This window comes from Mustelus asterias, chromosome 20 (assembly GCF_964213995.1).
Source record: "Mustelus asterias chromosome 20, sMusAst1.hap1.1, whole genome shotgun sequence".
NCBI lineage: Eukaryota > Metazoa > Chordata > Chondrichthyes > Carcharhiniformes > Triakidae > Mustelus > Mustelus asterias.
In genome coordinates, this window is record NC_135820.1 from 14,662,087 (window position 1) to 14,679,400 (window position 17,314).

A 17,314-nucleotide genomic window follows, 5' to 3' on the forward strand; every position below is an offset into this window, starting at 1 on the left:
TATATCGTAAATCGCAGAACTCTTAAGGGTTCAGATAGGCGGAGGGATCTGGGTGTACAGGTACACAGGTCACCAAAAGTGGCAACGCAGGTGGAGAAGGAAGTCCAGGAGCCATATGGCATGCTTGCCTTCAAAGGCCGGGGTATTGAGTTTAAAAATTCGGAAGTCATGTTGCAGTTTTATAGAACCTTAGTCAGGCCACACTTGGAATGTAGTGTTCAATTCTTGTCGTCACACTTCCAGAAGGATGTGGAGACTTTGGAGAGGGTACAGAAAAGATTCACCAGGACGTTGCCTGGTATGAAGGGCATCCACCATGAGGAGAGTTTGGAGAAACTTGGTTTGTTCTCACTGGAACGACGGAGGTTGAGGGGCGCCTTGATAGAAGTCTGCACGGTTAGGAGGGACATAGACAGAGTGGATAGTCAGAAGATTTTTCCCAGGGTGGAAGAGTCAATTACACTGGGGCGTAAGTTTAAGTTGGCAGATGGAGCAAGGTTTAAAGGAGATGAACGAGGCAAGCCATTTTACACAAAGGGTGATGGGCACCTGGAACTCACTGCCGGGGGAGGTAATGGAAGCAGATACAATAGTGACGTTTAAGGGACGTCTTGTCAAATATATGAATAGGATGGGAATAGTGCTATATGATCCCCGGAAGGGTAGGGGTTTTTAGTTCGGATGGCGAGCATGGACGGTGCAGGCCTGGAGGGCCGAAGGGTCTGTTCCTGTGCTGTAATTTCCTTTGTTCTTTGTTCATTTGCAACTGCTAAGATAATGAATGATGTCATGTCTGCACGCAGCAAGACCTTCGCAACATCCATGCTTTGGTTGTAATGTTGCAAATACCACTTGTGACATACGACCGGCAGGGACTGACCAACTCCATGAAGAGACAATCTAAACGTTTAAACTTGGAATTTGATAGTATGACCAATGCTGGATCCCACTCCAGAAATCTACTGGTGGTTTCCATTGACGAGCACAGAACTGAATCAACAATATTAAGACAAAGACTACAAAGCATGTATGAAGCTGGAGATTCGGCAGAGAGTAGCTCTTCTGCTTACTCCCCAATTCGTATCCATCATCTGCAAGTGCCAATAGTGATAGAATAGATTGAGCTGGCCGAAAAGAATACTGTTTCAAAATTAAGGAGTATAACACAATCCAAGCAAACCAGCCGCAAGAAGGGAACTCTATTCCACACCAAGAATTGTTTGGAGCTGCTACAGAGGCATGGAAAGGAATAAAAACAGATCAAGCAAGTTACATCGAGCCAGGTACTGGAAATGACAAGAGTGCACCCTGCCATTTCACCCGACAAACATCTTCTTGTTAACATCTCGGAGCTTCTTTCAGGATTGGGAGAACTGCCCCACAGATAAGTCTGTGTACTTATCAGTACTGTGTACCAGCTGATGTACTCAATCGCCAAATCAAAACGTCCAGCTAAATTTCGCAGTCTCCTATGGAATTCTCCTGGGACTGTCCTTTCTGGTCAACAGAAAACCCCTACCACACCTGGCAGCACAGTGCTATAAATTGGGAAGGGACTTGGTATCTGAGTCTTCAACCTTAGCTCCAACGACTCTGAGATCTAACTGTTCAAACATTGGAAAAGACACGGTAGCACGGGCGGCACGGTAGCACAGTGGTTAGCACTGCTGCTTCAATTCCCGGCCTGGGTCACTGTCTGTGTGGAGTTTGCAAATTCTCCTCGTGTCTGAGTGGATTTCCTCCGGGTGCTCCGGTTTCCTTTCACAGTCCAAAGATGTGCGGGTTAGGTGGATTGGCCAGGTTAAAAAAAAATTGCCCCCTAGAGTCCTGAGATGCGTAGATTAGAGGGATTAGCAGGTAAATGTGTGGGGGTAGGGCCTGGGTGGGATTGTGGTCGGTGCAGACTCGATGGGCCGAATGGCCTCCTTCTGCACTGTATGATTTCTATTTCTTACTTATTGCTGCCTACACGTGTTCTCAGCTGGTGAAATGTCATATCCCCACGCCCAGCTGTCGCTGTGGAAGGTAGATACGTACATTATGTTTCCTGAGTACATAATGTGTCCTTGCTTCCCTCAGTGAAGCATGTCTATAAGAGGGACACAATATGTAATGAGCTGTGGCAGCTCTATGACAAATATTGCTCGGTAGCGTAGAGATGGCCAGATCGTGAAGAATATGTTCAGAAAGCTGGGCTGTTGTAGACAGTAACAAAACAAACAGTAAACGAAAATACCTAGTTGATCTGGTCCTTATCATCTTCCTGCCGCTGTGAGGAAAAATGGCCATGAAAATATTGGTCGGAATCAGCATCGAGTCAGTTGATCGGAGTCAGTTCATTCGCGCTGAGGACGCACTACAACTTTGGTTGTAATTTCTTAGTCAATGGTCCTCATTCTAGCATTATTATCAAGCCAATATGTTTCCCCTATTCATTCATGGTTTGTGGATGTTGCAGACTGGGTCAACATATTTTGACAATCCTTTATTGCCATTGAACTGAATGACTTGTTGGACTATCTCAGAGTCAATGGCATTGTTGTGGTCTGTGATTATATGTAGGTCTGAAGAGGTAAAGATAACTGATTTTCGGCTCTAAAAATAAATTGTGAGCCAAATGGTTTTTAAGACAATCATTTTGTGGCCAGCATTATGCTTCAAACTCTAGATGCTTATTGAACAGAAATTTTCCCATCGGCCCTCTGGGAATTCGAATCTCGTTGCCTCCCTTTGGTTCCTGATTGCTTTGAGCGTGAAGGAAGGCTTGCCAGGACAAGTACCATCGATAAGTTCAATCAAATCACCAACGCAAAACCATCTCACCTTGACCTTTAAACACAACCATATTGTTGAATACCCCAGCATTAAAATTCAGGGCTCTTGCATTGACCAGGAATAAAACTGGACTAGCCTCGTGAATACCGTGGCTGTAAAAAAATATTGATGGCTTGTAATTATGTCATCTTTCATTTATTTTCTCACTTCCCAATTCTTGTCTGCCATCTACAAAGTGCTAGATAGGGGTCGGGTGCCTATATTCCTCTTGTCTGGTAAAGTGCAGCTCCAACAGCACAAGAAGCTTGGCAGAAACAGTCTGTTTGATCACTATACAATCAGAACATTAAATGTTCACTCACTTGACAAAGCATTGAAGGTCAGCTGAATATATTAACTACAAGAAATACAGTGTCAACTTCTGATGACATCCGTGTTTTTTCAACTTGCATACTGTCTTAAAATGAACTGGAAACAAAACAAGAAATTGAGAATGGAGACTTCCAGAAGGACACTATGACTGTATATGAGACTGGTAAAAAATAAAGATCTCTCCTAAACTTGAGAAGACACACAGCAGAATGTCTTTCCTGGTGTAAAACCCGGTTGCAACCTTGGTGCCAGAAATCATTGTGGCAGTCAGGCTGCTGCAGGAACCACTGTACTATAATCGAACACCAGCTATGAGTAGTCCAGTTTCACTGGATCTCCATGTCGGTGCACACTCTACAGATTCATTATCCCAGCAGTTCATTTCGAATGATTGTATAGTTCCAGCAAATAGTCTTACTTCGCGTGTTGTCTTTTCCTTTCATCTGCAGGAGTAAAATACTTCTGCTACTCAATCTCCATCCCGAGATCACAAATGTCTGCTGGTTCACCTACATTTTTCTTCCCACTTATAACGAGCTGTTATTAACAATTCTGCAGTTTATGCTCAGGAACAATTCAGGAACAGGTTTCAAATCAGTGAAATTGTCTTATATATGTCTCCGCACTTGCTCACGTTTTCCACATTCACCAGTTTTACATGTTTGATCGTGACTTTCGTCTGCTACATCTCAGACTGAGGAGCCATCAGCTTCTCCTATTGAAACTGCGCCAATTTGAGAGGATTACGCCTTGACGGATAATGTTCAATTGCAACAGCATTTTCTGCAACTATCTCATTCACAATTATTTTAGTACTTCCCAGTTCATTCTCACATATATGTCTATGTGATTTTAATAACTCTTTCACGTCATTTTGATCTTCTTCTGGATAGTAACTAAATACGTTGTTCCAATATCTGATAACTGCCTCATTATCCAATCTAATGTGAGGAATGCCAAATTCAGAATCATTTGGAGTTGTTTCTTCATTTTAAGTCGTAAAAACTAACAACTTCTCCTCCTGCTTCCCTTCCCAATCAAAATACGTTTCAGCTTGTTCATATGAATCACTGTGAGTTTTCCATCCAGCTAACGATCTTACCAAACAACTCACCTCACCCAATGTCCTTTCAATTTGATCAGGTCCACCACACCTTGCTTTGAAAGGTGCACTTAGAACTGGTAGTAATACTAATACTTTACCCCCACAGGAAAAATTAAAATTCCTGATTTCTTACCTGTCTCCTGTTTCATCACATGCTGTGCCACCTTTAAATGTTGTCTCGCCAACTCAGGAGCTCTAGTTAATCTCTCCCTAAAATTTGACACATAGTCCAGTAATTTAGACTCAGAACGCTGACTCATCAATTTATCTTTAATCAATTTAGATGGTCCTCTTCCCTCATGACCAAACAAACATCAATTCAAATGGACTGAATTCATTTAATTCCTTAGATACAGACCTGAGGTACAGTCCTGTGTCTTGATCTTGATCTTGGTCTTTAAATTTTGATGACCCCATTCTAATGTTCTCTGTGATTCTGGATGTTATGCAGTTGATTTAAGTTGTTTTACCCTGAAGCTATCTAAAACCTCCTTGAATAACTTTGATGTAAAATTGATCCTTGATCTGACTGTATTTCTGATCTGATTGTATTTCTGTGGTAGTCTGTTTCCAGTGAAGAAAAAGTAACTTCTCTACAATCCTTATAGCTGTAGTTTGCATAATGGAATAACCTCTGGAAATATAGTAAACAATTATGGTCAATAAATACAGATTCCCATTTTTCGTTTTTGGGAGGGGTTCTACACCATCAATTAAGACCCTTGTAAAAGGGTCATCAAAGGCCGCATTGGATATTACGAGTACTGGTTTTACGGCTATTGAGGTTTTCCCATTACCCATCGTGTGATATTTCCAGCAAAATTCAACCACATTTTTGAGCAGTCCAGGCCAATAAAAATATTTTTGCATTTTTGCTTGAGTTTTCCTTACTCCCTAGTGACCTCCGACTCTACCGCACCTGCTACCTACAACACATCTTTTCTATAATCAATTAGTAATAACACTTGATGGACTTCTGCCTGAATGTGCAAACGTGTCCAGCTCCTCATCAAGACATCATTTTTAATGGAATGATATTTTGGTATGCAATCAGATTCTTCTGTGTATTCTTTCTGGCAAAACTGTTTTATCTCTATATCTTTCTGTTGTAATTCTGCTACGTTCCGAAACTAAATATATCAACTCGATCTCCACCTGTTCTTTTTCTTTCTCAGCCACCTGATAAAAATGGTCTCTGATAATTGAACTTGAACTTTCTTACCTTTACTCTTTGATTTCTCTTCCTATCTTAACCTGTGGCTTTGTGACCTTGTTACCATAGAGTCAAGAAAAATCCCAGGATATGCTTCCTGCAACACCTCAGTTGTTTGATTTTTCACTGGCTGTTCAATTCCACTAGGCATCAAACCCAACTGAGATCCAGTAATATCGTTACCCACCAGGATTAACAGTTTTCCTGTGCAGATAATTTCTCTATTACTCCTACCGCCACTTCACCAATTTCCACAGGATTCTCCAACCTCATCTTCTTTAATTGAATGCTGCTTTTTTCACCATGAATTCCTCAAATTACTGACAATGCTGCTAAGCTCATCTCTCACCATCAAAGGTTGACTTGCCTCCATACTGCTTCAAATTCTATCCTCTAACCGACTTATCCTGTTAAACATTACCCAGACTAGGTGAAGTATAAAGAGAACTTGCACTTTGGTATCATCAAATGCTTTACCAGGTTGCACAATCTTTTGCACATATTTAGCTTCAACTGTGGTTTCCATTTGCAATTGAAAGAACCTTACTAGATTGTCAAGTTTTGCACACGTCTTCCCAGTGCCTTTATTAACTCTACGACTTTGTGTGTCCTACTTTATTACAGTAAAATACCTGAGACTCTTTTTCTTTCTTCCACATTCACAGTTTTCCTTTTTAGCCTGCTATCTTTACCATCTCAAGCGAGATCTCATTTGCCTTCAGCGACGGATGATTTCTCTTTTCCACAGTTTCTATCCCCACAAGCTGAAACCGATGCCGGAAACCAAACTTTGATTCATGAACTAATTCATAAACATCCTCTATTTCTGCAGCTAATCTCACAGTTTGATCCCCATGCTCTTCCAAATACGTTCCCACAAGTTTGAGAAGTGCATTTTTAATCTCCTCCAAAACAACCAAATTCTCCAAGGGTGTCATACATCTCATCTATTTTCAACACCTTTATCCCAGCTGTCAAAGTTACTTTGTTCGATCCTTTCCAATGCTATGTACGTTTGACCTGGTCCCTTTCTTAAGTTTCTAAACAGTTGTCTGTAGGATTCTGGCATTAGATCATCTGACTACCTGGATAGTCACATGAGCAGCCTGGGAATGGAGGGATACAAACGATTGGTCTAGTTGGACCAAGGAGCGGCACAGGCTTGGAGGGCCGAAGGGCCTGTTTCCTGTGCTGTATTGTTCTTTGTTCTTATCTGCAACTAAGATGACCTTTTTCACCTCATCACAATCCCAAGAAACCTCCTTTGATTGTGACACAAACACCTCTCACGCTCTACATCCTAACCTCCTTTGAATCAACAATACCCACTTGGTCTGCGGCCGTTCCACTTGTTTGATTACTTTCTCAAGTGTGCTTTCATTCAACAGTCCATGGAACCCCACTGGAAGTAAAAACATTGGCCTGTAACATACGATCCCCTGCTCAAGTGTATGGGCCATCAAAAATGGAAGAAACCTTTGCGCACTTACCTTTCGCAAGAAATTCTGCCAGAACTCCTGAAGGGTACAACAGCCTTTGACCTTCAGCACAACCATCTCCCCAGGCCCCAGCTGTGTCAAGCAAATACTAAGCAAACCACTTTAAGACACAGCAAGACAGGGAACGTCCATTGAGGTTCAGGTTCCAAAAGGCAGTTTTGCAATGAAAATGGAAGGATTTCCCTGCTCTTTTAAAAGGTATGAAGTTGTATTTGTATTTCTTTTTTTTTCTTGCTATTTCGTTTGCGTAATTATTATCCGAATTGGTTCACTGAAACTGTAGTTTTTAATTTAGTTTCATGATTGAACATGAGTATTATTTAATATGTATGAATAAACATAGGTTTTATTTGCTTTAAATGTTTTTTTGGGGATATTTAGAATCGTTGAATCCCTGCAGTGCAGAAAGAAGCTATTCGGCCCATCAAGCCAGCGCTGACAACAATTCCACCCAGACCCTATCCGCGTATGACCATTAATGTACTGATCCTCCTGACATTAAGTGGCAATTTAGCATGGCCATCCAAGCTAAGCCACACATCTTTGGAATGTGGCAGGAAACCACAGCACGTGGAGGAAATTCATGCAGACATGGGGAGAACGTACAAAATGCAAGCAGTCTCCCAAGGCCGGAATTGAACCCGGGTCTCTGTGTCTGTGAGGTTGCAATGCTCACCACTGTGCCACCATGTCACCCTAAATCTGCATTCCATTATTATGTAACTTATTAATATGTGTGGCATGCTTATAAATATTTGTGTGTTTTAATTTAGGATATTGCCATTGAAATGTTTGCTCAAGGCACTCAGAACTTCTCTGGCCATGATTTAGAAGACTGAATGCGTGAAGAGAAACAGAAGAAAGTTTGAATTTTGGGTCATTGCAAGTTGCTATTTAAATCTGCATCATACATGATTATAAGTGTTCATATGTTTTAGTTCCTAATATTTTAAATCTGGGAATTTATTTTAATGTCATTTAGATGATGGAAACTGAAAATTTAATGGGAAGATGAGAAGTCAGAACTTTTTGAACCATGCTTTCGGATACCTGCATGAGATTGATCAAAAGAGAGTTTACATTTTGGGCTGTAGAAAATCTAAATGTGTTTATCATTAGTATTCTTTTGCCTCGCTTACTTCATTTATAATTCTCATATTTCACTGTTCTGTATGTTTCAGTAAAATATTTGTATAATTTCGCATTTAAATGTTTGTTTTGTTTCAATAAAGCAACAGTAGCATTTAGTAGCTTAATAGAAAATACAAAACTTAGAGACCAGGTCAACATTTAACTAGACATTTTACTTTAGCAGCTGAACTGACATGTTTAATTGTCCGCCTTTTCAAGTTTCTTACGAATATGTATTATTCTAATAACAATCATTGAAATAATTATACATTAACACAAGAATTCTATTGTCTCTAAAGAAGTGGGTGAAGGAGAGATATGAGGAGGGGAAGGAGAAACGAGGGGGAAGGCGAGGAAGGGGAATTGGATGGGGTGAAGGATGGAAAACGGAAGGGGAAAAGGGGAGAGGGGAAAGGGGAGAGGGAAGGGTTTGGATTTTACATGTAGCCTGACTCCTCCAAAGCATTTGAACTCGCTAAGTTGCATAAAGATAAACGTTGCATCAAGAAGAGTCTTAAAATTAGAATAAACATCGGAGACTTGCATATGTTACCTTACTTTCCCGAACTTTCGAACTAGTCAAGTTACAGAAGGAGCAACATTGCATCAAGGATAATCTTAAAATAAGGTTAAGAATTACTTAAAGTATATTGCAAAATGCAAATGCTGAAATTTATTCCAGGCACTAAAATCCACTTTGTAACATCTGAAGGAACATTTACTGGAATTAGTTGTCGAGACAAAGGTGTAAAGAAAATGAACAAATATTTTTTTTCACTTTCTGTAACATATGTTAAACACATTTTTAAAACATGTACAAAAAAAAATCCAAAGTATGTCTGCTGCCTCTTCGCACTGCACCAAAAATTGAAATACAAACAAAAAAGGGCAAAATCTCACCGAACGACAGAATAAGTGAGGGAGGTTTTGGCACAATGGCAGTGTTCAGAACCTCGATCGAAAGTTTAAAATTGACGCTCTTTCTGCGCACATACAGAATGTCCGTGATTTCCCACGCCCACATGGCGCACAATCAACTTAACCCGACATTCGGGTGGAAGTTAAATGTGACGAAGTGGTATGGATAAATTTGGAAATTAATTTCTGGAAATTATATAATCTTTCTGTCACTGAATAGTGTTAGCCACTAGATCAGCATATGCCATCTTAAGAGATAAAACATGAGACACCATATTTACAGAAATACAACTGCGCTGATCACTTACCAGGAACACCAGTAACAAAAAGGGTCACATTATAAACTTATCTTATACAAGAAAGAGCTCCAAGCATTGTCTATGCGAATTGATGTGTCACTCCGTGCTGCAGCCAAACACTCTGAATCAAACCCTGAGTCAGTACATTCCCTATGAACGGTATGTTTTGTCTGTATGGCACGCAAGGAACAATACTTTTCACTGTATGTTTATACATGTGATAATAATAAATCAAATCAAAGCAAATCAAATCCCAGAGCTCTTAATTTATCCCCTCTTTGATTTCCACAGGAACACTCTAGCATCTTTCTTCATCTTCTTTGGACTTTTACAAACTCATTACAACATCAAATTATACCCACATGCCAAGGAATATATTTGCATTCAAAATTGATTTAGAATGCACCAAATAATGGAAAATTCTAAGCACACAATGAGCTAATACAAAATTACAATATTTGACGCTATCTTTTCTGAGCAATGAGCACTCTTTGCCTCAACGATCATTAAAATAATTGTTGGGTCACATATTGTCTCATTGATGTCCTTCATGCAGTGTTGATAATTCAGTAAACGAATTCCGAATGCCAGAGTGTCTCTCTCAAATCTGGTCCACAATATTCCGGGATGTGCTTCTTCTTTTAAACCGGAACCGAAAGCTGAATTAACTTCAAAATGTTCCTTCCTCTGCGTGCACCATGCATATCTGTGCTGCTCTTCCGTCCTAAATACCATCGCTGCCTGTGAGGTTGAGAAGAGAATAGAATCTTAACTTAGCCTGAGCCTGACCAGTAGTGGGGAATCGTTGACCTAGTATCTCATGGGTGAATGTTGGGCAAGTCCCGTAACCACCGTGCTACTTAGGGCCAATTTAGCATGGCAAATCAACCTAACCTGCACATCTTTAGAGTTTGGGAGGACACGGAGCACCCGGAGGAAACCCACGCAGGTACAGCGAGAATGTGCAACCTTCACACAGTCACCTGAGGCCGGAAATGAACCCGGGCCCCTCGTGCTATGAGGCAGCAATGCTACCCACTGTGCCACCATGTCGCCCTCACATTTAGGTCAGTGTTCGCACTGAACTCTCATTCAGATTGGCGGTTACATTGATTGTTGGTGCAAGGTTCTGGTAAATGTTAGGTTTCAGAATAAAGTTAAGGTCCAAGTTCGTTTCATGTCAAAATTACATTTTGGGTTCGATCCTTGGTTACTTTTAGAGAGTTAATTTGAGTTAATTTGAATATTGCAGTTGTGTTGAAGACTGAGGTCACAGTTTGTGCCAGTATATTGTTAACATTCATGCTAATGTTAGGGTTGAAGTTGAAGTTGGGTTACTGTTGGCATTGGCTTTCATGTTTAAAATTGTGGTCAAGATTAGGATTACAGCATTAAATTAATTACATTAAAGTTATGATTAGTTTACAATCATGGTTAAGTTTTTGTTAATGCGGCTGGTGAAGCGAGGTTAATATTCCAGTTAGGGCTAGAATAATGTAGATCTTCAGGTTTGATTAGCACTTGAGTTCGGGTTGGATAACAATTAAAATTGGATTAGGATTTCAGTTCGTATTTAGATTTCAGTCAAAGTTACGGTTTTTTTGAGAAATACAGTTAGACTTGCGATTAGTGTTCGAGTTATATACAAAGCTAAGAATATAAAACTGAGTCCTTGCAAGTTGTGGTTTGAGATATATTTAGTCTTATTGTTGCATTCTCCGATGTGATGAGTACTACAATTAGATTTATGATTATCGAAAGGTTTGTTTGGGATTACTTCTGATTTTAGGGTTTAATATCAATGTTAATAGTAATGTCCATTCTGGTAAGTGTGTCCGTTCCTGTTGTGCTCGCAGCTGTTTTATGTTTAGTTTAGTTGTACACTTAGGTTCACTGGATTTGTTAGAGAATGAAGTACAGTGTGAACTTCAGTGTTTGGATCAGTTTTAATGCTTTTTTTGTTTTAGTATTCAGTTTAGTTTAAGGATACAGATAATACTAGTATTAGCGTGAAATTGGCCATTAGAATGAGGGTCTGGATTACAATTACTTTTCGGATTAGGTTCAGTGCTAATATGATTACTAGTATTAATTTGAGCATCAGTTTTCATTTTATTCTAGTTTAGCGTTTACTGTTGGTGTATGAATAACGCTCACTTCTACTTGATGGGTTTAATCCATGCTATTCGTGGATTCGGGTAAGTGCAATTTAACTTCATTGTTTGTATTTATTTGGATGCTAAAAGTTTTCTATTGGGGTAGCACTAACTTTCGGAATGCAATACGTGTTTGATTTTTTTCTTTATTCATTTCTGCGACATGGGCGTCGCTGGTCGGCCAGCATATATTGCCCATCCCGAGTTGGCCTTTAATTGAGTGGCTTGCTGGTCCATTTCAGAGGGCAGTGGAGAGCTGAGGGTTACAGGAACCTTGGCACATGGTCTAGGATTTGAATTAAATCTTCAAGTTAAGTTTGACAGTTAGGGTTAATTGAATGGTTTAGATTTGGCGAGAATTACCAGTACACAGAATAAAGACAAAGCAAAGTACAGCCAGGAACAGGCCCTTCGGCCCTCCAAGCCTACGCCGATCATGATGCCTGCCTAAACTGAAACGGACACTTAGGGAGTCCGTATTCTTCCATTCCCATCCGATTCATGTATTTGTGTAGTTGCCCCTTAAATGCCGCTATCACACCTGCTCCCACCACTTCCCCAGGCAGCGTGTTCCAGACATTCACCACCCTCTGTGTAAAAGATTTGTATCGCACAAACTTTTCCCCACGCACCTTAAACCTACGTCCCCTAGTACTTGACTTTTGAACCCTAGGAAAGAGCATCTGAATATCCACTCTGTCAATGCCACTCATAATCTTGTAGACTTCGATCAGGTCTCCCCTCAACCTCCGTCGTTCTATTGAGAACAAACCGAGTTTAGCCAACATCTTTTCATACCCTCCGGACCAGGCTACATCCTGGCAAACCTCTTCTGTGCCCGCTTCAAATCATCCACATCTTTCTAGTAGTGTGCCGACCAGAATTATACACAATATTCTAAATTCGGCCTAATTAAGGTTCTGTATAGCTGCAGCATGAGCCGCCATCTTTTATACTCTGTGCCCCAACTGATGAAGGCAAGCATGCGTATGCTTTCTTGACTACCTTACCTACCTGTGTTGCCACTTTCAGTGACTGGTGAACGCCCAGATCTCTCTGTCTGTCAATACTCCTAAGGGTTCTACCATTTATTGTATAATTCTTACATGCATTGAACCTTCAAAACTGCATTATCTAACATTTGTCCAGATTAAACTCCATTTGCCATTTCTCCACCCAAGCCTCCAATCGGTCTACATCTTGCTGTATCCTCTGACAATCCTTTTCACTATCCACAACTCCACCATCTTTTGTTCCTCTGCGAACTTACTAATCAGCTACATTTTCCGCCAAATCATTTATATACTCCACGAACAACAAAGGTTCCAGAACTGATCCCTGTGGGACACCACGAGCCACAGCCTTCCGTTCAGAAAAGCACCCCTCTACTGCTTCCCTCTGTCTTCCATGGCCAAGCCAGTTCTGTATCCATCTTGCCAGCTCTCCTCTGATCCCGTGTGACTTCACCTTTCGTACCAATCTTCCATGAGGTACTTGTCAAAGGCTTGACTGATGTCCATGTACACAACTTCCAGCTGCCTTTCCCTCTATATCACCTTCGTCACTTCCTCAAAAACTCGACGAAGATAGTGAGGCATGACTTCCCCTTCCCAAAACATGCAGTCTTTCACGAATAAGTCCATTTGTTTCCAAATGTGAGTAAATCCTGTCCCTAAGAATCTTTTCCAATAATTTCCCTACCACTGACATAAGGCTCACCGGCCTAAAATTTCCTGGCTTATCCCTGCTGCCCTCCTTAAAAAATGGAACAACATTTCACTCCTCTGGAACTTCACTCGTAGCCAATGAGGATACAAAGAATTATATCAAGGCCCCAGCAATTTCCGCTCTTGCCTCCCTCAGTAGTGTTAAGGGTGCAATTAATTTATGCTGGGGTTTAATGTTTGCCTTACTATTAGATTGAGTGTTCGATTTTAAAGTAAGTCAGTGTTTCTGCGTTATTGTTGCATATAAATAATGTTAAGTGTTAATATTAGATGTTTAGGATGACCGTTAGCATTAGATTTCCCTTTACAGTTTGAATTGATGCTATGGTAACAGTTATGTTATGATAACTTTCAGATTACTGCTAGTTAGGATTGAGACAGTTGTTGGCGTTAACTCAGGTTTTAGGGTCAGATATATATTGCCAGATAGTTGTTGCGATACTGTTCCTCAGTGTTGGGTCAGATTCATACTAGCAGTAATGTAAGCTTTAGTCTTTGATGAGTGTTGCTGTTAGGTCTAAGTCTCAGATTAGTTTAGCAACGTGGTGTCAGATCAGGATTTAGGCCTATGGATTTAGGGCTATGGCTATGGCAAGACTTTGGCTCAGTTTTAGTTGTGGATTTAATGCCAGTGCTACAATTAGATTGATTGTTCTGCTTAGTTTCCGCTTTCCTGAGTTCGGCTCAGCATGAGGGAATGCGTTATTTATGGAGTTGCTGTTAGGTTTATTTTTAGGCTCATTCTTCGAATTAGGGTTCGAAATTCTGTTTGGCTGTGTGTCATAGTTCTATCGAGGTATAGTTGACAGTTTTTGTTTAGCCCAGTTAGCGTTCGGCTTAAGTTTTGCCATTTGGGGTAGGATTAACTTTAGGAATGCGATGTCTTAGAATTTTTTCTTTATTCATTTGTGCAACATGGGCGTCGCTGGCTGACCAGATTTATTACCCATCTTTAGTTGCCTTTTAACTGAGTGACTTGCTCGGCCATTTCAGAAGTCAGTGGAGAGTCAACCACATTGCTGTGGCTCTAGAGTCACATGTCGGCTTGACCAGGTAAGGTTTTTCCTTCCCGAAAGGACATTAGTGAACCAGCTGGGTTTTTCCGACAGTCAACAATGGTTTCATGGCCGGCGGTAGATTCTTAACACCATCAGCCTTGCGGAATACGAACACAGGGCTGCAAACTTTCTTGATTCAGAGTCTCGCGATAAAACCACGAGGCGGCGCCTCCCGTTTATTTGCGATTGAGGGCTCGCATTAAGTTTTCAGGGCTGAATAAGGCTCATGGTTAAAGTTAGGTTTAGAGATAGATTTAATATTGTTTGACGTCACAGATGTTTACAGTTACATGTAACATCAGTGTTAGTGTCAAGACAATTTCACATTTAAAGTTACGATTCGGGCTACAGTTCGAAATCGGGTTATTGTAATGGTTCAAGTTTATAGTTAATATTTGATTTAAGCAAGCGAAGTTCATTTATTAGTCACAAGTAAGCTTACATTAACAGTGTAAAGAAGTTACTGTGAAATTCCCCGAGATGCCGCACTCCAGGCCATGTTTGGGTTAATGCACCGAACAAGCATATCTTTCATCCTGCGGGAGGGAACCGGAGCACCCAGAGGGAACCCACACAGACACGGGGAGAAGGTGCAAACTGCACACAGACAGTCACCCAAGCCGGCAGTCGAACCCGTGTCCCTTGCAGTCTGAGTCACCAGTGCTAACCACTGTGCCAAAGGTTAGATCTAATTTTACTGTCAAGTTTAGAATCAGGGTTTCGATTACATTTAAATTTAGATGAGGGATTAGTATCAGCGTGCAGTTAGATTTGGAGCTTCAGTTACAGTTCCTTCAAAATACTAACGCAATGCATCTAGACCACGTCCTATGTCATCTTTCAGATTGCTAATTAATTGAATACAGCCGATTGCACGCTGCATGCATTTATCTCATTGGCCATCTCTTCGTATTTTCACACGTCCATTTCTCGTTTCTCCCTGGTACATATCAAATGAATTATTTAATATATTTGCCGCCTCGCTAATATTATTTTGTGATATTATGCAGTCTGTTTCTATTTACAGCACAGTCTTTGTCCTGTGCCCCTGTCCAACATGTTTCTTTTCCTGTTCCCTGTTTCTTGAGAATTTAATTTCATAGTGCACCTTTTATTTGCAAATTGTTATTTTAGTTATTTCTTCCCACATCATATTTAGAGATACTCAACTTTCTTTATTATTAATGCATAAAGCTCAACTGTTTGTGTCTTTATTCGCCCATGCTCTCACTGCTGTGCCGCCATTTCCTTAGAGCAGAATGTACGTGAATTCACTTTGCTGAGTATTGTGTTGCATGTTCTCCATTACTGCTCCGCATGGTTTGTTGTAAATACAGTCAAATGTCCGTTAATCTCCCAGCTATGGAAATCAACTTTGTCGACGCTCTCTTCATCCATTATCCGTCATACTTACGTCTTTCCCTTCCGATTCTCAACCTGTTTCATGTTACGGTCAATATTGCCTAGTTGTTTCTTGACTTACCGTTTTGTTATATGCCCATTTTCATTCCCTGTTTATACTTGCTTCTAATCTTGAGTTTGTTGCATACTGAGCAGATAGGAATCCTATGTAAATTGCAGGAACTCCATTCCATTATTGGTTTCAGCTATACTTTCTTTCCAACTAACATCAGCAATTTGAAATGCCGCTTGATCACTATTCGTTGTTTCTTTGTTTTAAATTATTTTCTAATTTCTTCCATGTTCCATCTCCCATCTTACTTCCACTATCAACTGGTCGGCAGACAACCCCTATTAAATAATTGATCATTCATGATCGGTTATCTCGATGCAAATAGGTTTTCTAGTTTTCTTGCCGATAGCTGTGTCGCTTCCTTCCACTCTGGTCATGTCATCCCGGATAACTACAGATGCTCCATTTGCCATAGTTGCTCTGTAATTTCAAAATATATCGCACATTACCTGTTTGATTCCAAGTCACAGTGTATTAGTAATCCTCAGTACAATATCAGGCTTCTTCCCAAATATGATTTCCGAGAGTTCCCCAGTTATAGAATGGAAACTGTGTGCTTTTCTGCACTGCCCTGTTCAATCTTTTGTATTTGATTTCCTAGAAATTTGAGGTCTTACCATTTCAGACTCCAGATTTAAAACTATTTATTTGGAATCGATGTCCGCTCTTACTATTTTCTCTCATAAGCTAGGGGTGCTGATTTATGCATGTTGTCAAGTCCTCTCCACTCGAATACAAGTTACCAATTATGCTGCGTCCCAATTTAATGTTCCCACTCGGACGTATGTCTATTCTTAATTCTTGTGTTACCTATCTCACCATTTGCATTCTTTCGCTCTTCCTGAGCTGGTACTCATGTCCCAGTTAAAGGAATCCTTCTTTCCTCCACTTTTCCTTGAGCCACGGGTTATTCCTGCTGGTCCATCTGCGCCTGTATCAACATGCACGTGGCACCGACAATAATCAATAGATTAGGTACCCCTCTCCCCACCAATGGCCTGATATTTAATCTAGCGCTTAACTCCTGATCTTAATGCAGGAACTCCTTTTTCTACTCACGTTGTTGATTGTGAAACGGAATGAGTCAACTGCATTAACGCCTTTGCTTTCCAAGTTCTTCCCAGTCGCTGTGAAATATCTCCTATCCTGATACTATTTAGGAAGCACCCTGCTGTAGTATAGAGCTTGGTTGCAGATGACGCTACTTTCCCACAAACTGTACAGTTTTGTATTGCTAGCACATATCTATGCTGTCCTGCCTTACCTTCCAGGACATATTTTGCAATGTGTCTCTTCACCATTCCTTTTTCGTAGCTGTGAGATTGTAACAGTTGGAGCGGAACAGTATTAACGTGTCTCCTCCTGAAATCCCTGCAATGCCACCCCTATCAATCACAGCTTCGCTTTTCCTGGGCCAGTTATTTCATCAGTGGTGCGCTTACATTAAAAAATGAAACTGCAGAGGAACTTCACTGTGGGGTGAGGACACCCAAGTTGGAAATATCTTCTGATAAGTTGTTATACAGCAGGCTGCCAGCAATCTGCAGCTCAAACAGACAATCAGCTCCACAATATCTGAAACCAGCC